The following is a 21013-nucleotide window of genomic DNA, read 5'->3' on the forward strand; positions in this document are numbered from 1 at the left end:
ACAGAAAAGTGATATTTCTGTGAAACGGATTCTGAGAGGATTTAGGATGGTTGCTGTGGTAATTAGCTATGTTAGGCTTATCACCCTGTCTTTCAGGCCTGGCAGGAGACTGCCACAACCACTTTAGTTAACAGACTCTCAATTATTTAAATAAAGGCAGAAATGAATGAATCTTCCAATCCTGCCTTTCTGATCTGGGAAAGGCTCTGCTTGGCCAAAATGTCTCCAGAAACTCTCATTCCAAGTTATTTAAGAGCTCCTCTGAAATAGGTTCCCATTAATCATTTTAAGTAAGAGTATTCCTCCTCAGCTGATATCCAACATCTTTGCACCCTTGGCTGTTATAGCAGGACCATCTATTTTCCTGGTCCTTAAAGACAAAAATCCCACTTCCGAAGAATGCTGTTCATATATTTTGCTGCCAGTATTTTGCTAACGTCTGAATTCTGCAATAAGGGCAAGTCATACAGGCTGGCCAATAAAGCACTATATTAACACAGAAATGTGTAGTTTTTATCTTGTAGAAAGAGTAGATAAGCACTGTGTGCCGAGCCTTAGCTGCCTGTGTTCCTGGAGCCATTATTTACATATTATCCAAATGGATGGATCTACTGAATATTGTAGGCATAGGTGTTTGTGTAGCAAGGTAAAAGCACAATGTAATATGTTGCCCAGAGAAGTAATGGATGCCCCGTCCCTGGAAGTGTTCAAGGCCAGGTTGGGTGGGGCCCTGAGCAAGCTTGTGTAGATCCAGGCCTGAGGTTGGTGGCCCTGCCTGTGGCAGGGGGTTTGGAGCTCTATGGTCCTTGGGGTCCCTTCCAACCCACGCCATTCTATGATTCTATAGATGCAATACCCTCTTAGTTACGTATAGATCTTTTTTGTATTGCTACACAATGAAGTCTATGACTTTGCATCTGAATCTAAAACAGGTTTTTGGCTGTGAATCCTCATTTCAAATAGATGCCATGGGACAGTTTTGTCAGGAACACTTGGCGCTGGTGTCCATTTTTCAGCAGTCTGGCTGTTAAAAAATTCTGTTCATCCATCCTCCTGGTGCTTAATTTCTCCTGTGCATTATGATGGCTCTTTTAGGGCATCTTCTGTGTCTCCTCCCAAAACCCTTGCTTTGAGCCAGCTATCTGTTAGACAAAGAAACAGGAAAGGCTGATAGTCTCCCTATCCCCACATTCCTAGCTACTGTGCATGCTCAAAGAGAATTGTATAGGATTCATAAGTTGATTTAGGAGCTTTCGTATGGCCAGGTCTTGTATTACTTTGTTATTTTTAGTATTAGGTTCTCAGTCCATTAATTACTTGTAATGTTGGTTGGTTGAAACCTCTCATTGTCTCCTAAAACTGGTAGTGTTAAGCAGATTACCTGCAGTAGCCTGTGTGAACTCAGTGTTCACGCCAGTCACTTTTGCTAAGAACTATACACATAACTGAAACTGAGAGTGAAACTTCCATTGTCTTTCAGTTCTCTTACAGCTGTTTGTCTTAAACTATCTGGGAAGTCTTCCAATGACCAATTTTCCATTGGTCATCTGTGTACCCTCTCCTTGTTTTCCCAGCAACTTGCACAGAAAGGGCAGTTCAATCACTGAAATACAGCTACCACAGGGAGAAAAGGTATAGAAATTTGTAACAAGGTCTTTGCATGCTGCCTAGATAATTACACCGAACCAGGCTCAGATAGCAAAGATTGTGATGAAAGCGATCTTTTCTCTAAAGGGTGTTGTAAATGTGACCGTGTTATCAAGCACATATGGTATAAGCTTTGCAATAATCGTCCTCCTTCTTCAACTTTTCAAAAAAATGCATGTATACTGTAGATGGAGACACCTAGTAAGTACCTTACCCTGAGTTTAGGAGTTGTAGGTTCAATATCCTGCCTTTTGATGTGTTTGCATTGAAAAATAAATCTGAAATTCTTAAACATTGAAATAGGTAGGCTACTTTCACTTAGACATGGACTAATTACATAAAATGTTGCCCCAATCATGTTTTTCTGGTATAACACCAACATTTTCTACCATCTTATTTGCAGCATGTACATCTGTGAATAGAATTGTTAAATGGAATAGGTTTTGATTGGAGGAAAAGTGGCGTTAAGCCACATTTATATGATACACGATAGAGAATTCTAGACAGGCAGACCTTATCATCTTGTGCCTCCTTGCTGTCAGTCCCAAATTTTGTGTGAGATTTTCAGAGGTTTTTGAGGCTTTTTGCCTAAAAAATGAAAGCTGTTCATGAAAATTACTGAAAATCTATGAAAATGACGTTTTCGTACGAGTGTTCCTGAGCTGACTTTTCTGTTGCAGTGCCCTCTCGACGCTGTCTCTGTAGCTTGTGTTTTTCTGGTAGCTGCTCGCTCTCTCTGCTTTTAAGAAATTTTTTAGCCTAACCTTTTCTATTCAGTGCATTTAAGGGTTTGGAGTTTTGAGGATGATGGGTAAATTTATTTTGTCTCTTTAACATATCTATTCTGCCTTTCTCTCTTTCTTAGGCAGCCGGGTTTTATATTCATTTTATATTTATATTCATTTTATATTTATATTCATTTTATATTTATATTCAGGCAGCTAGCTTTTATATTTTCTGTCATGCTGAACTTTTGGGTTTACCCCTTCAGCTAACCTGCTTAGTGCCATGGTGCCCTTATCTAGCCACTGTCTATAAATGGTTCTTGAGGACAATGATGATAAATTCAGTGGTAGCAAGAATCACCGGTAATTCCAGCTAATTACAGTGTCTGCTCCCTGTCAGTCAGCTCTGCTCTGTGTTCTCCTTGGTCTGTTTTCTTGCCAGAAGTCCCCCTCATTAACTGCCATGTTAACGAGGTACCTGGAGTGGACATAGCACTGATGGACAGAGTATGTGTCCTTTTTGGCTATTCTGGTAATCTTTGTTACGTCCCTGTGTTTCTATGATGTTCTCAGAAGTGTTCCTCTGTCTTGATGAATGTTGCAAGGTTTCCCTAAAAATATCTCTGTTGAGCAATGCATATACATCTAACACATACGGAAACACTGGAAATGTAAACTAGGCTCCATATGGTTCATGCAGGTTGTTCATTGTTACTCAGCGCCGTGGCTTGTTTGGGTGGGATCACAGGGACAAGATCTGCTCATTTTGTGGTGTTTCATTTATTTCTCCCCCTTCTCCATGCCTCCAAGGTATATGTTTTAGATCCAGTTACAAATTACGAACAATTGGCTTTACCCCTGGAAGGGTGACTTTGAGGATGGTTCTTGCTATCCCTGCAATTGCTTGATTTAGGTTGTTTACAACCTTGTTGTTATTTCTTTCCCCCCGGTGACATAATATGTTTTTAGGCTGTCATTATGCAATGTTTCATATCTATAGATGGCATCCCTATTTTCATACATAGTTACAGAAGTATAATGGGCAATATAATAAGCAATTTCCTCCTTTGGTGCAGTCAAGCACTAGCTCATACAACTCGAGTGTCAGGGGAGGACAGGACAGGATTTGGAACTGGATTCTAGGGCAATACTGCTTGATTTTGTATAGGTTGCTGGGTTTTTTAACCAATTGCTTTTTATACCACGCAGATTGTCTCTAACTTTGCTATCTTAGGCAACTCAGTGCAGTGTGTCCTTGAAATGGTTTTGTTATGATCAAAGAGTGCTCTTTTGCAACTTTAATTGCTGAAAAACTTCTGTTGTTTCTGGGTAATGCCACAGTGTGAAGATGCACGTCAAAGGGTCCGGTTGGCACTGAATACTGCAGCATGCTCTTTGACTACTGTGGGCTACTAACACATGAAAGCTAAACTGCATTGTCAATACTCTTGCTCTACCAAGTACTGATCAAATTCAAGGTTTGGGCTCTGCAGGGTTCAGAGACCCAAGGCAGATTTGGGCTAGTAACCATAATCTTCAAAGGCAACGAGGGCTTGACCTGTTAAAGATGCTTACTTCAGGAGTTGATTCTGTCTGGTAATATAGCCCGTGGGTTTGTAGTGAGCACCTACCCAAACTAAGGGCCGTGGTATCACCTTTCAGTCTGTAGGCAGAGCTCTCCAAAACCTTGCTTGTTTCATTTTCAAATGCACTTTGAAAAAACATATGCTACCAAACTACTGTGCTATACCACAAATGTTTGTCTGTGGTATGTGAATAAATCACAGAATATGGTGGGTTTGTTTATTTTTTTAATACAGTACCAGAATGCATTCAGATACTGTATTGATGGGGATAGGATAAGTGTTTTTATAGAACAATCAAGAATGTGGTTTGACAAGCACAGACTGCTTCAAATAAAATATAAAATGCTTACCAGTGCCTGAAAATAACTTTGGAACAAACAGAAATCTTTTGAGTAGTGTTTTGAATAAGATATACTATCCTGGATCCCACATACCAAGCAAGGAATAAACAGTATGATATCATCTCCTTTCTTGTCTGAGTGAGATAAGTAGAAAGAATGGAATCTGCATTTTTGACCATCACAGTTATGACAAATCATCTTTTGTTTACCTTCTATTTGACTCAGTGTGGGTTTCCATGTATCTATTTCATGCAGAAATGTATGAGAAGCTTCACTGGACCCTGTTGAGAATATGAACAAGATGAATCCTATTAGATCAGATTGCATATTTTAAAGATATTTTCCTGTACATTTTAAGAGTGATTGTGATGTGGTAATTTAGCTACCTTGAAAGCAACTCTCCCTTCCCAAATACACAGGAAGAAATAACATCTTTCAAGAAAACCCATGAGAAACTTCCTAAAAATATGTTTAGCATCAGATTCATAAGTCAGCTGAAGGGTCTAGAGAATAAAAGACTACTAGCTGTGTTCTTCCTCGATGTTCTCTCACCCATGAAGAGATACATATTTGTGCATTGATAATAATGACACTTTATACTTAAATCACTTTATAATTTCCAGGTGCTGCACAGATTTTAATTAGCATCTCACCTTGCTTCCAGTCAGCTCATTCTCACTGAGTCAGAACACATTATTCCTCAGTATGCAGTGTTTCAGCATAATCAACTTCCAGCTTTCAAACAGTCTGAAAGCTGTTCTTTCTAGCATCCGAGCAGTTCTTAAGACATATACATGGCAAGGTCACTTACAGTTGAATAATTATGATATAATTTGAAAACATAATTACCATCTGGGCAGTAAAACCATTTCCATCTTTGTTGGTCAAATGGCAGATTTCTAAGATACACTGTTAATTTTCATCTTTCCTTATTCAGCTTTTCTTCAATTTCCTTAAATTGACTCTTGTGTTTTAGTTGCATAGGAAGAAAAAAGATGCTGAAAAGGAACAAAAAGCATGGTGTTTGTTTTCCCTTTGTGCAGTTCACTTCCACGTAGATTTCTTCTCATGATCTTTCCTCCACTTTTGCAAACCTGCTGATGAAAACAAGAAATAGGGTCATTTCAAATGGTGCCAGCATGATTAGCTGTACCCTTATCTGTATTTGCTTTACAATGTATGCATTCAATTGCTTGGCTGTAAGATAAAGCTGATCCCAGTGCAATGTAGTAGGGGTTAAAACTTCAGGTTTGGGGAGTTCTAGTTATGTTATCTGTGGTTAATGACAGAATCATGATAACTTAAGAAAGCCTAGAAAGTGGAGGTGAGTGTGTCTGATGATTGACTTGAATGTCTTGCATATTTGATCATCTCTTGATAGCAGCAAACACAAAGAGAGATACTGATTCATGTCTACCTTTAGTCTGGTCAAGTGCTATCAGTAGAACATTCTTTTCTTCCTCTTGACCTTCTTCATCTCTCATGCGTGCATGCAAAAGTCCCCATGGAGTTTGCTGAGCGATAGCTGGAGGTCTGTGTGTGTGTAGGCCTTGCTGTGCTCCTTATGCTCCAATAAGCCTAGTGCAGCATTACCTGGCAGAAAGCTATTAAGTGCTTCTCAGAAATGGAACCAGGTTACTGTTGGAAAATCTTGCTCAGGGCTTACTGGTTTCCTGCCAAAACATGAGATGTGGTGAGTGTTGAGCCAGGGGTGCTGAGTGTTGTATTGAGGATGATAGAGCTTGCACAATACAAGCCATAATATTGTCTTAGTTTCTGAGCTTTTCAAAAGATAGGGATGGGATAGTTGAATGCTTTGCACTGGATCAGTCTGATTTAGATTTGGTGACCAGTAATCCTAAGAGAGTTTGGCATTTGGAAAAAAAAAAAAGTGGTGTTAGTTACTATTCACTTGATAAGAAGGTGGATATATAAATGGAAAGCTTCTTGGATCACTTCAAAGGGTTTGGGTTCTACATGTTATTTAGGTACATGCCTGACATTAAACATGGACAAACTGTCCCAATTAAGCAAGATTGGTCGGTGCTTAATATGGGATCTGAAGAGTTAAAATACGACATTGCTACATAATTACATCACTTGCCACGTCTTGTTTATTCACATAAACAGGATAAAAATGGCGTTCAGAGCCATTAACAGCAGAACTGTGTTTGTACTAGAATAATGTTGTCTGAACAGGCAGAATGTTCAATGTTGAGCTGGAAAATTCTGACACATGGCGAGGATGGGCCTGTCTTGCACATCAGGCGCTCTGTACGGGCTGCTGCCTGACACTGGATACTGCCTACAGCCAAGCTTCCTCAGTCTGACATGGCTGTTGGGGTATCATTGATCCTTGCAGGCTTATGTAAGGAAGAGATACATGGATTCAGAAAAAGGTTCTTTGCTGCTTCATTTCTTGCTATAAGGAAATTTGTAATTACTGAATCTCGATGATCAGGCTAGAAGTGGTACTGGCATAATGCTGAAATGGTGATTTATAGTATTGCACTTAAGTTTTAACTAAAATAGGGCTGGCATGGATCAGTTGCTGTTAATACATGGTAAACAGATGATGCTGTCTGTTTCTTTATCGTGTTTGCAACCAGTGAAAAAGAAGCAGAAGAAAAGAAGCAGTTCCTCAAGAAGCAGAAACTAAACCTGCATCATTTAAGATTTCTCTGCCTCTTTTTTAGTAAATTAATATAAAATGAGCAATATCTATTTGGGTCATGCTGCCAACTACACCCTTTCCTGCAATGGTGTGGGTGGTGGCAGAGTTTTTAGGCAGTAGTGGTTGTTACTTTTGTTATCCTTCTCTCTCTCTTGTGTAGTGGATTCAGCCCATATTTCCTTTGTCTTTGAAGCGTGCAAAAAGTATTTGATATATGCTTTCCTCAAAAAGGACAAAGATTGATCATAAACTTTCTGGGATAGTCTTACTTTGCACAAACTGTGAATTAAACTGAAACAGCATGGTGGTGCTTTGTACTGCTATTTTACTTTAGAAAGTGAAAAAGCAAAGCAAAGGTGGCTGAAAGTAGAAGATGGAGAAGAATGCCCTTGCTGTTGATTTAAACTCTACCTACTCAGTGAAACGAGCTGTAGAAATCACAGCTAGGCTTCCTTCACATAATGTATTCATATCATATAGAACGCTATTAACAAGGTTAAAAAATACTGTATGATAACTAAAACCAGGTTTTCTTGTTCAGTTACAACTAGCAAAGAAAAATACCTACCACGTGCAAAGACCCTATTGATCACAGGTTAATTGTTGTTAAGAAATGTGTATTTCAGAAACAGAATTAGATCTAAAATTCAGTTTACCATTTAAATTTTGACTCTGTTAGCTTTTATCCACATTTTGTTACATTAGGAGCTAAAAATCACCTCCTGTTCTGAATGGCAGCAGCCCTGCCTAAAATCATCTTTCACCTTCTACCCACAGTGGATGCTTTAAAGCTTTTAATGCCAACAGTTAGAGTTGGCTTTATGACGTCCCCTAAAGCTTTAAAGGGATGTTGGAACTCGCTTAAATGAGTCTGTGGTTGGATCCTTTGAATTCGAAGCCAGGCAGGAGAAGGAAAGCCATTACCTGTTGGGATCTCAGGAGTATCCCCAGCAGCTTGTGCTTTCTGGCTCAGAGAAAAGGTGATGAGGGAGTGAGGAACAACCGCTGCCTGAGAGGGATTACCTCAGGAAGCTGTCTCATATGCTCAGTTTATCCTATAAAGGTACAGAAAAGAGTCTAAGATGCTGAGAACAGTGTTTGTGTGTTTGCTCTTTAAATAAAACGTGAGCTTAACACCTCCCAGCTTGGCTGCAGAGTACTATTCATGTGCTCAGAAAAAGATTTAGCTGGCAGGCTTGATGTTAAGGACTGCAGCTTGCTCTGCGCTATATTTTCTTGATGGTTTCTCCATCTTACGGAGATAATTACTTCTCAGTCAGTATGCCAGTGAAAATACCAATAGATCATGGAAGCAGAGTAAGAGTTCTCATACAGGAATGCTTAGAAGATTAAAACTGGAAAGCCAGATCATCATTACATATGGCATTTCTGCCTGATGTCTAAGACAAGAAAATCATACTATCTTGCATTTGGTGCCAGTTTTTTAAATAAAGATTTTTTAATGAAGGATACATGGTTTTTAACATTAAAATAAAAATTCTGTAATGCCTGTACTCCAGAAAGTGAACGAACTGAAATGACAGATATTTTTTCCAATTTGAATGTTAAGTTCACTCTGCTAAATCCAATCTCCAGACTAAGCTGGTGGTGAAAGACTTTATTTCTGTCTTGCTACTCTGCTTAATGAACCCCACCCCTGCATCCACAAAATGTGCAAGCATCCAGCTGAAGCATTTATGTGAATAAATGCAGAAAAAGAAATATAATCACATGATTAATCAATATTTTCTTCTCTTGTAATAGCGATGAGTTTGTAGCATCATCTCTACCTAGGGAAAGGTCAAGAAATCTTTCTGATTCTTTGGTCCTCAAATTTTGAAAATGTTTTGATTTGGCTAATTTTAGGGGTAGAGCAGAGAAGGCTAAGTGCAAAAGGTACTTGGCACTGAAAACAAGCATAGAACCCAGATCACTATCCATCTGAAACTGATGAGAAAAATCTTACTGGCAATAAAAGACAATACGGTTTGGCCTTTTGGGCCAAAGAAGATAAGCTGACCTTAGTTTTCACTGTCCAAGAAATCCATTGCTCACCTTTGTGATGTTTTGGTGCATATGAATCAACAGAACACCTACATTTTCCTCCTTGTTTTAGGGATAACTAACAATTTGTGTATCGGATGAAATGTTCATAGCCATTAACCATCATTCATTTTTTCCATCAGCTTTACTGCTACTGTCTCTGTGCTAGTGAATTGTCTCTAAACTTTGAGATTGCAGTATTTAATTTCTTTTTAATGGTGTTAAAATGTATGGGATGGAATGGAGAATGAGGCAATCATAGAATTGTCTTTCAGGTCAGATGGTAATGAAGAGAGGATGGAATGGGCTGCTGTTATGGGACTGTGGGGTCTTTAGTTTATAGAAGAAGGTGAGAAACACAGATAAATAAGGCTAACATCACTAATAATCAAGTGGGTGAGCAAGTACAAATGAAAGTATCATTTTATGACCACTCAACTTCACATTAATTCTACTGAGCCGTCAGTAAATACTACTGTAGATGAATCATCATTATCAGTCTCTGCAGTGGTGCTGTTAAAACATTTGCAATGTAAACAGAATATGTTCCAGGACATTGTCAGCACACTTGACCCCAGACAATTATATTTGACTTTTTGGTATGCAAGAATTCCTGTCTGTATGGCTGTGCTCTGCCACTGCATGAGCTCATCACTGAGAATCAGAATCACAAGTTTTAGGTAAAAGCTGGGGGAGAATGGGAGACTCCTCTTTAACCCAGCCTAGCATTTCAAGTCTACTTCTTGGCAAAGTCAAATCACTGATGAGGATGCACCTGAAATTCAGGTTCCTTTTCATTGCCTCTTAGCTTTTAGTCTGAGCCAGAAGCTGATGGATACCTACCAGCCATATAAACTCCATATTCCCACATCCGTCCTTCTGAAGTAACCCATCTGTGAAAGAGAGAAGTGCTCCTGGAGGTAGAAAGCTTTGGCTAATGTTGTTCTGCTTGTAGCTCTCCAAGTTCAGTGATACCTATGTGAGCAGTGATTTGTGACAGGGAGGAGCTATTTTCTAGTTGGGGACTGGTCTCTCTGCAAGATGGTAGAAAATGAACAGCCGAGAGCAGTGGTGGCCCACGGCCTTGCAGTTGAGTAAAGGGTGAGCATTCCACCTCCATCCAGTGTCACCCACAGCTTGTGGGTGCTGGATACTCTCCCAGGTGTGAAGCTTACAGCCCTGGGAGGTGCTTGCACCCTGTTGCTGAGTTACTGATTACTGAAGCAGTTTAAGTGCTTCACTCAGTGTTGAGTGAATAATTCAAGCAGTTTCAAAGCTAAACCATAGCTATCCAACCATGATGTTCTTTATGTTACAGTCTACACTTCAACTGACAGATTTGGTTTTAGTTGAGGTTTTTTAGGGAAAACATGCCAGTTTGGTGTTGCTGGTTTTACTTAACCCTTTGAAGGTACATTCTGTTTCTTAGCTGGTTGGCCCCAAGTGCTAAGGATGATGTAAGCACAAGCTGCTGTTTCCTAGCAGGTTCTCAAGCAGCATCAGGAATTTGTTTGACAGTTAAGCTCGGTGGGGTTTTCTTCCTCCTGCTTGGTTCCCCCCAATTTTGAAGAAAGTAAGTAAGTTTATTTGCTTTTTACAGTCTATTGAAATCTCAAGAAGCAGAAAACAGGAGAAACAATCACCAATGACCCAGTATGTAAACCAGATGCTTCCTTGAAGCATCAGAGGTCTAGAGCACCTCCCCTATGAGGACAGGCTGAGAGAGTTGGGCTTGTCCAGGGCTTCCTGGAGAAGAAGAGGCTCCAGGGAGACCTTACAGCAGCTTTCCAGTACCTGGAGGGTCCTAACGGTAAAGCTGGAGAGGGGCTGTTTACAAGGGCATGTAAAGATAGGGTGAGAGGTAATGGCTAAAAACTGAGAGGGTAGATTTAGCAAACTGGGCTAGTGGAGGATGTCCTTGCCTATGGTAGGGTGGGGGGGTTAGGAGATGATCTCTAGGGTCCCTTCCAACCCAAACGATTCTATGACTGAGCACTTTTCTAAGAATTTCATTAACGCCCACCACTGGAATGCTCCAGACAATCCTAATGGTCGTTAACCTGGTTTCTATCTACCTTTTCTGGTCTATGTTTGTACTTCCCAGTTAAGACCAGTTTTGTGTATTCATTGTCTTGGGGCTTTTATGAAGGTCAATGCAGAGAAGTCATTGCCATATCAAGTGTTATTTGTTCTCTCTCTGCCATACAGACTGCCCTTAGGTGACTGGACAGATAGACAGCTAAGTGTTGTAGGAACGTTAAGAAGATTTATGGTACATTCTTTGTTTTCCTTTCTGTGATACCCTAACTGATGTTTTTTCCCCTGTCAGGCTCTTACCATTCCTTTCATCTTGAGCATGCATTTCCTCCTCCCCCATTTCTTTCCCCTCCTTATATGTATATTTTCAAATTTCTGGCTATGGCTACAGCACTTCTTACTCAAGTATGACCTTTGCAGAGGGACAGTTTGTTGCTGTATGTTTAAAACTTAGTGGTTGGTTTAACTCTGGTCCCCTGTCACTGCTGACTTCACAGGAACTGACATTTCCGACTTAAGCTTTTGTCTGGATCAAACCACACTGCTGAATGGTGTTAGGAGAGTGTGTCTACACTTTCTTTACAAAAGAGGGAAAAAAAAAAAGAGGTTCTTACTAAAAGGATTCAGGAAATTGTTAATTAAATTTTATATCAATTCTCATATAACAATTAGGTAGCATTGATTTAGCCTGATAAATAGTATTGTACTCTACATCAGAGGGGATTTAACTCTGCTGGTCTTTGAAGGGTTTTGCCACAGGCTGGGGAGTGCATAAAAGTTATTTAGCCTGGAAGGTGCTGCATAATCTTAATTTAAGCCATTGAAACTTTGCCTAGACATCCCAGTGCCTTGGCTGTATTTTACAAATAGTCTTTTCCCAGAACTGCAGACAGTATTTTAGAAGAAATGTGAACTCGAGAGGTGAGTGAATTAGCTTGGAATAATGTCAGAAGTCTTAACTCTTTAAATTGTGCACATGCTACTTGGAGGAGTATGTAATGCTACTCAATATTTAAGCAGATACATTGATTTGCATCAAATTTCCTGCAATTTTTAAGCAGTGCTTCTTCTATTTTTCTACTTCTCATCAATTATTCGCCTTCACTTTGTTTCATGGATGCATTTGCAGTACACTTCTTTGACATTGGTTTATAATCTGAAGGTTGTAATGCTTGCTGGCTCTTCACTGACTTTGGATCTCAAAAATTATTCTGGTCTCACAGGAACGTGTATTTCTGATGTACCCAAGTGAAAGTCTTCCAACACCTTGGTTTCCACATGTCTATACAACTATCCAGCCCAGTGAGGCAAAGGTATTGCATGGTTTTGTGAAACTGCTGTGTGGTCCATGGATACTAACAAAGCCCTTTGTAGGAAGTGATATGTAAATGCAAAAGCATCATCACGCTCTCCACAAAGGGATCTGTGAAGATTAAATGATCCCTTCTGTTACCTAGCAAATTGTAGAGGGCTGTTTATCAACTTGTCTCTAAGCAAAAACATTTTAATAAGGAAAATAATTTAGGTTCTATTGTAGTGGCTACATTTCATGCACTCTTTCAGCAGAGGCGTGCCAGAAAGGTGGCTAAGTGATGGCGAGGAGTGTATTTTAAACTTCTGAATCCACAGATGCAGATGGATCTGCATTTTGTCTGATGTACCTGTCTTATGAAGATTAGCAGGCTGGCTATATAGCTGGTGCTTACACCTATGGAATTTAAACCCACTTTCTAAGAGGCAGGAGAAAACATAGCACTTTATTCTTGGCATGGTCAAAGCAACAAATGGCACGTACTTACTAGTTTTTCAGTAAATGAACCACAAATAGTTTGATATGTGTAGACATGGGCACAGGAAGAATTGGTCTCTGGTGCTTTAGCTGAAAACTACTGTAAAATGTTCTGTTGTGAATGCAGACTTAAGAGGGCAGATGACAGAGGAAGAGATTTGCTGCAAAGGATTTATTTGTGTGGGAAAATTATGCCCGTTCAGCTTCCAGTGCAGATTTGCAGAGTTTTGAATTTTGAGCTGGGCCCTCCAACATAAGGGTCAGGAGAAGTAAAGAAATCGAGGGCAAAAAAATGAATTCTTTTGTTGCTTATGCATTTTGTCTAATGACTCTTTAGGGCACAGTGAGCTATTTCTGTTGCAGAAAGTGGGGCTGGGATCTCTGCATCCCTCTGGGTAATGCCCTAGCCACAGACTTGTTTTTTCTTGCATATTCACTCTCTGAATCTCATTTTCCCTTCTGCCTGGTGGCAGCATGGTAACAGACAGCTGGAGCACTCCTCTGGGAGACAAGATATGTCGGTCTCCTTGGCAAAGAGCCTGACCTCTACCGTTTTATAAGCAAAGAGTGACAGTGCTATTAATAGATCCCTCCTCCAGCCAGGTTTCCAAAGGAGTATAGCCTGATTGCTGTGCTTCATGCTGAGCTTAGATATTATCAGCACATGGTAGGTGTATTGTGAGTATCGGGAATGAATTGAGCCCCTGGGGGGGAGGTAAGTTCAGAACCGCTTCAGGGAGCTCTGCAAACTCTACATGGGAGGAGGCACCTGCTTCCCAGCTCCATCAGCAGCTGGAGACACAGCCCCCTCCTGCCTGTAGCTGAGCTGGAGGCACTTTAACTCTAGGGTGTTTTGGCAATAGCGTGTAGGCTCCTACCATCAGAAAAAAGCTAGGGCCCTGATTTGAACATCATGATTTAACTGGCCTTTTGGCTTTTTGGTCATCTGGAACCTCTTCCAGTTCCATTATAATCAAAGAGGGTTGACTGGTAGGTTTGCATTTGACTGCACACAGGTGGTAGGCAGGGTTCCTTTCTTTCCTAGATGCATCTGGGAGAAAACTAAACACAGCAGTCCATCAGTAATGAAACTTTTTCTACTAAAATGAAGTATTATGATTTAGATTAAAATTTCATTTCAAATAAATGAACCTCTTTGAAAACATGAGCTTCTTTGGAAGAGTGAATTCAAAATGATTTGTTCAATATTCCCCCGTTATCTGCCCTTTGACATACGGACTTGGCTCGGATCACTTTCGCTGTTGAGTGCAAGGGAAGAAAAACACATTAAACACTCTTCAGCTGTTTCTACTAGGAAATCGCATGCTCAGCCCTTGCTGGGAAAGATGGTAACAACTGCAAAGCAAACCAAAATTCAGGTCATATTTGTAAAGCCGAGTATTCTTGCATATGAATATTCTCATTAATGCTTTGTAACCCAAATGGACTTAATTTATCATTAAGCATTTTTGTGGCAATTTAACAAGGTTTGCCTGGAGCCAACATAAGCTTTAATATTTTAAAGGGTCTGCATTTGTCAAGGTCTCTCTAAACATCGTGTTAAGCTGGTGAGGCGAGAGAATCTTAGAGCTTAAAAAGCTTTGCCAACAGCCCAGCAAAATTATTAGACCGTGTAAAAAGTTTAGTTTCACAGTAAGAAGAAGGCTTAGCTCTCCTAATGGCAATTTGGCCAAATGGTGTTCAGAATACCTCTGGTTATGTTTTATTTCAGATGCAAATATGTGGGGCTCAGCCTTCAAAGTCTCGCTTACAGGAGATGTTTGTGTGATTTGAAACAGATCTGTTCATATAGGACCCAGCCTTGCAAAGGCTTGCAGGTGTGCTTTACTTGCAGGTGAGCCCCGTCCAAGTCAGTGAAAGCTCGAACTGACAAAAGGGGATTTTAGGAGCTCACCCAGAAGTAGGAATTTGCAGAACTGACCCTGAAATCTTTTTAGTGTGCAGCAGAGAAAAAGTTTGAAATCAATGGTCTGAGGCCACAAAAAGAAGACACAGGATTAAAAAATACATAAAGGAAGCCCAGCCCCAGTTCTAGAAAGAATTCCCCTCTAGTTCACACCTGATATTGTACCATGATTCTCATTTCAATTAAATCTCTTTTGTGGTGACAATCCTTGGGGTAATTTAGAAGCAAAATGAATGCTAATAAGGCTATTTAAGTTCATCCTAAAAATGCTTCAGGCTCACATTGAGCGTTGATTTCATAATGAAAGATGAAGAACTTTTTATTGACTGAGAGTCAAATTCTCCAGGCATCATGCTGCCTGGATTAAACTTTGTAGATATGTCCACAAATGGATGCTGTCACTGTTGTTGGCATGTAAGATGAAAGACTTCTAACATGCACTGTGTTGGCTAACTGTCCAACTCAGAACACTATGGCTAACCACTGAATGCTTTGAAATTAGAGGCATTGCAATTTTCACTGTCATGTGTTCCCTGAAACAGGACAATCCCTGTTATCCATACAGGTTAGGAGATGATGTGCTTGAAAGCAGCCCTAAGGCAAAGGACGTGGAAGTACTTGTGAATGAGAAGCTGGACATGAGTCACAAATGTGCATCTGCAGTCCAGAAAGCCAACTGCATCCTCGGCTGCATCAAAAGAAGTGTGGCCAGAGATCGAGAGAAGTGATTCTGCCCCTCTACTCTGCTCTGGTGCGACCTCACCTGGAGTGATGTGGAGGGCTTTGGAGCCCTCAACAAAAGAAGGACATGGACCTTTTGGAATGTGTCCAGTGGATGACACAAGGATGATCCAAGGGCTGGAGCACCTGTCCTATGAAGACAGGCTGAGAAAGTTGGGCTTGTTCAGTCTGGAGAAGAGAAGGCTCTGGGGGAGCCCTATAGTGTCTTTCCAATACCTGGAAGGTGCCTATAAGAAAGCTGGGGAAGAACTGTTCATGAGGGCATGTAGCAATAGGACAAGGGGCAATGGTTTTAAACTAGAAAAGGGGAAATTTAGGTTGGATATTGGGAAAAATGTTCTTCAGTATGAGGGTGGTGGATCACTGGAACAGGCTGCCCAAAGCGGTAGTGGAGGCTTCATTCCACAAGCAAAGTCAGGCTTGATGGGGCTCTGAGTAACCTGGTCTAGTGGAGATGTCCCTGTTTACTGCAGGGTGGTTGGACTAGATGACCTCTAAAGTCCCCTTTCAACCATACACATTCTGTGATGTTATGCAATAAACTACAAACAGCTCAAATTTATTACATTTACAAGAAGTTTGCCATTACAAGCAAATTACTGTTTATTTTTCGTACATGTACGTTTTTACCTGGTTCTTGATCAGATGTCCTATGACCGATATGTAAGGAGAAAATTCATGGATAGCATGCATTTTGTTGTGTGGCCTTATTTCATGAAGAAATTTTAGCACATTTAAGAAAAAGCCCTGGGCAGAACAGCATTTAAATAGGCGCTTTACTTGCACTTCAAGATTTAAATATGTTTTAAATCAAATGGATGTGGAAGTAAAAGCAACGTATTAAGGCTTTAAGGAATAAAAGCCCTTCAGAGGGATTCTTAACTGTTTGCAAATGCTCCTCTTAGTGATTTTTCTAAAGTTATCAGAATAAAAACTTTATAATTTAGATATCATTAAATGAAAAATGTGTTTTCCAAGGGAATGATTTTCAGATCTCTCCTGATTGTTCTGTAGATTACCACTAAAAGAAAACTAACAAAATTCTTATTGGATTTAGGAGTTATTCTCTGTAAGTAAATGTCACTTTTAAATACCTCAGCTATTATGATGGTGTTTGCATTACTTTAGGGATTTAAATGGTACCATTTACATACTTTATCCAATTCTCAAATGTTCACTTCCTGACTTAAAATTAAGATAACTTGTGTAAATGAAACAGCTTGCTGGCTGCAGATAAGCTGATTTAAGCTACTGTAATTGGGACTAAAAGTAAGGTACTCGGTTTTTCAGAAGACATACACAGTTATACTTTGTGAAAGTAACATGTTTAATAGTGTGTAAATTTTACTTTGAAATTAAAACACAGCCTATGGAAATAGGGTAAATATTGACAGCATCTTCACCTTGGGAGGGGAAGGCTAAAAATGCACGTTTAGTTGTCAGGTGTGTGTTGAAACAGTTTTTAGCATATAACATTCTCTCAATATCGATTTGTACTTACGTGCTTCAAGTGTTCTCCAGTGCTTTGTGATACTTAATCAACACTGACTTCTCCTTTCTCATCTCTCCATTTGATATGCACAACTTTCTCATCTGATAAAATTAAATGCTTTCCCTTGTTGTCATTGAGAGATCTAGCCAGTCTAGGAAGGGTTGGCAAACCCTGGCCTGTGGCATTCATGAGTTCCTCTTCGACAGCCTGCCTAGAAGTCTTCTGTGTTCTTTCACCTTTGAAATTCTGACAGGGATTGACTTTTCTTCCCCTAACTTGATGTTCTGTTTTTAAATACTTGCTTAACCTCTGTTTTTTGATAGTAAGCATCTTCCACAGGCCTAATCTTCCATGACCACCATTACCCATCCCTCTAAAACAATTCTGATGGATATTAAGGGGGACCAGCATTAATCATCCCAACCTGCAGGGGCACGACCAATTACCATCCTCAAATCTACTTCCATTAATGGCCTTTTGTCATTGAAAAATACTTCGTTGCTTACCTTAATTTATCCATCTTTAGTTCACTGACCACCAAATAACTGTTGACTTTTTCTCTGAGTGTGTGAATTCTGATAACGTTGTTGCACGTTGCCACCTGTTTTTCAGCTAAGTCTGCCTTCCTTGCACATCTGTGGTAAATGTGTGGTCTGCTTATGAGTTGTTAAGAAATTCTGCTATGAAGGTGTTCCTGTGAGTTGTGTCAGTCTGCCAAGAGTTCTCACGATTACTTTTATGTACCAGTAGTCCCTGAACTGGGGAGTTTGAGCTTCTCTGTGGATTTGCTGTGATTAGAGATGGAAATAGTCTTAAAAACTGCATAGAAGCTTAAAATTCAGATATTTGCGTAACACTATTCTGCAAATGGTGCAGCAGATCAGTGCAGTCTACGGCAATCTCTTTGTGTAAACCCTGGCTTTCGAATTGCAGTACAGGAGGACTGCAGGATAGAGAGAAGGTGGATGGTAGTATTGGTAAGAAGGAAAAAAGTTGAGAAACATGCAGTTTTGTAAAACATCAAATTGTAACAGCCATTGCCTCTTAATTTCTCTCTCTCCCTGCCTCCCTCCTTCCCTTCTCACAGATTTTGTGAGTTGGAGGACAAAAAAACTTGCCTAAGGTACTGGATGAGGCTACTTTTCTTCCCTATCCCGCTGGGGGTGGAGTGAGGGACTGCATGCAGCTTTGTTGCAGGCTGGATTTAAACCACAAGAAATTGTTAGTTACAACAAAGTTGGTGTGGTGTCATGAGTGACCATAGAGAAGTAAAGTTTCATCTATCTTCTGGCTTAATAACATTCACTGGTTTATTCTTCCTCATGCTTCAGTGTAAATGTAGCTTTCTGTAATCAAATGAGTACTTTCCTGTGTAAACACGCAGGGAAGGTATTAAGAAATTAGATTCTAAGCTACCACGATGCTCAAAAATAAACAAAATACATTTTTGTAATGACAGGGACTAGTGGTGGTGTTCTTTTGCCAAACAATTTTGGTTATATTGGAGAACACAAACTGTCTGTCGCAGAGCCAGGGTCTGTCCCTGGCTGCGCGTTGAGTTGCCCATTGCTTGTGTGCAGGCCTGCCAGATGAAGAGTGCAAGCACAGGAATGTGATGTGGACATGATGTGTGTGGATGATGAAATAGCAATTTTTTTTTTTATTTTCCTGAAGTATTCTCTAGTGTAATAATGGATTTTTAATTAATTTTTCTGCATTAAAAAACCACAGGAACATTGCCCTTCAGGCTGCTTGAGAGAAATATCTATCTGTCCTTTCTACCTACTTTAAAATTGCCAGTGGGAACGCCCTGACAAGGGAAGGCAAGACCATGCAGTGTGAGGGTGGTTAGTGCCCTTGTGACAAAAGGAGGCAGCCAGGCTTTGTTCTGTTTTCTTATAGTAGTCAGCAGGGAAGGAGAGAGGCCTTGCTTTCTGCTTTGCCGCCTTCTTGCAGCGAGGAAGACAACTCTCCATGGTACTGGAGCGGAAGGTTGTGTTAGTGAAGATTATGTGACTCCGTTTGGTTTCTCTCCTCCTGCAGACAGGTCTTTCTGAAGATAGCTCAAGTGATTTTTTCAGTTCCACTTGGTTGTGGGCCTCACTAGGAGCTAAAACTTCACTTACCTTGAACATTCTTCAGAATTATGAGTTACTGCTGCTCAGTTATCTAGCTGCTGTTGTTAAACAGTAAAGATCAGAAAATAACCTGTTTTTCTATGCATAGTAGTCTGAAAGCCATTTGGACCAACCTAAACTGAGCTGCAAATGAACAAACTGGTGCTGATGGGATGTTCCTGGCAGTGCCAAGTGCCGTCAAGGGCTGCCTGTGCTCACAGGGTGCTTACCCAGCAGCTCTGTCTTGGTGCAATGACAGGGACCGCATGGAAACCCAGAGCTACTTCTGCTGTAAAAGCTGCTTTTTGTGCTGTGGATATAATCCAGCATGTGATGCAGACAGTAGAAAGGGTTACTCTAAGGACTTAGAGTAGGGCCTCTGTCACAGCCAGGTGTGTCTTCAGTGGTGCCTGGATTACAGTAAATATACAACAGAGTGAGTTTTGTTGAGAGCAGTGGGGCTGTCAATGCCCTGTTTTGGGCTTCTCTGGGACCCCAGGTACTGCCGTGCCAGCAGGGCTGCAGGGGCATGGAGCTGCCCCTCTCAGGGTTGCGGTTTCTCAGTTGCAGAGATGGGCCACCAGCCCTTCTCTAAGCCACCCTGCAAAGGGAGCTGTTAGTGACAGTGGGCCATGCCTAAAAAAAATAGCCTTTTAAAAAAGGAAAGGGAAGGTGTTGGGAAAGTGTCTCCTCAGAGGGCCTGAGCTGCTTTGGTCTTTCATTTCTGTAGTCCGTTGCACAGAAGGAGTTTGTCCATAGCAGCAGGGACTGTACCTCTGTGCATTTCAGCATCCGTGCCAGAGCCCTGCAAGGCATCCCTGGGCTACAGACTTCTATGAAGGACCCCTCTGCTATGAGACTAATTGTGCCTGTTGCTGCCATGCTGTTTCTCTATATATGCGAGGAGAAAAAAAACAGGAAGAGGAAAGAGAAGAAAAACACAGCATAAATAGCAATGATTGATCTTAATTTCTATGTATTTTCATATGCTTACTAAAAAGCACACTTATACTGAAAATCACTGTAAATGTAATCAGATATTCCCTGTAGCAGGTTAAGGTAAAAAGGTGTATTGATGTGATGCTTACATAGAATTTGGAGCATTTGACAGTTGTTTTTTTAATGACTTTGCTGTTTACCTTTTATTCACTCTTAGAATTATGTTTTATCCCATTAGGGTATTTTCACGCTTTCTAAAATTAGGAATAAAGCACTATGAGAATTTTCCTTTTAATTTTTTAAGCTAGTATTTATCTCTGAATGTAAAAACCAATCACAGGTTATATCTGATAACCAGAGATAAAAATTTCACTGCAAAAATCTTCCTTTAATTATCATAGCAAGTAGGAATAGTCTCAAATGTGAGTGCAGTGCATCATGACAAGGGACTGACAGCTGAGAACTGTCACCAGCAGTTCTCATAATACTGCATTGCCTCACTGGTACACTAGTAGGGTGGTGACTCCATTGCCTGACAAGCTTCTTCAAAGTGTTGACAGAAATATGTGACTTTTTCAAATGAAGCCTGGCCAGTGGCCATGCCTTACTCAGAAAATGCCAGTAGTGGATGTAGCTCTCTAGGCAGGAAGGAAGTGACCCAGAAAACTGTGTCGGCTTTCAGAGTCCCATTGCTTCTGGTATTTTTACTGAACGAGCACTGCATTCTGGACACTTAAAAGCATCAATTAAAGACAGAGGTTCTGACTCTTGGATTCAGTTTAAATGCAGAATATAATTGCATGCAGGGTGTTTCATATAGGTTGGGGGGGGGGTAGGGTTTGATACATGTGCTCTGAAGATCATTAGGCAGACATGACCCTGAAAGTATAATGAAGGAACCAAATTGGAAATATTTCCAGTTCATATAATTTTTAATGAAAGGTTTAAAAAGAAA

At 40.4% G+C, this 21013-nt stretch overlaps 1 protein-coding gene across 1 annotated transcript in view; it reads left to right on the forward strand.

The window, feature by feature from the left end:
- The window catches only part of HHAT (hedgehog acyltransferase), a gene marked incomplete at both ends in the record, with an annotated part of 151320 nt that overhangs the window by 52351 nt on the left and 77956 nt on the right, over positions 1-21013 (forward strand). The gene's annotated exons all lie outside the window — the stretch shown is intronic.

The sequence above is a fragment of the Gallinula chloropus genome (assembly GCF_964237585.1).
Source record: "Gallinula chloropus genome assembly, chromosome: 3".
NCBI lineage: Eukaryota > Metazoa > Chordata > Aves > Gruiformes > Rallidae > Gallinula > Gallinula chloropus.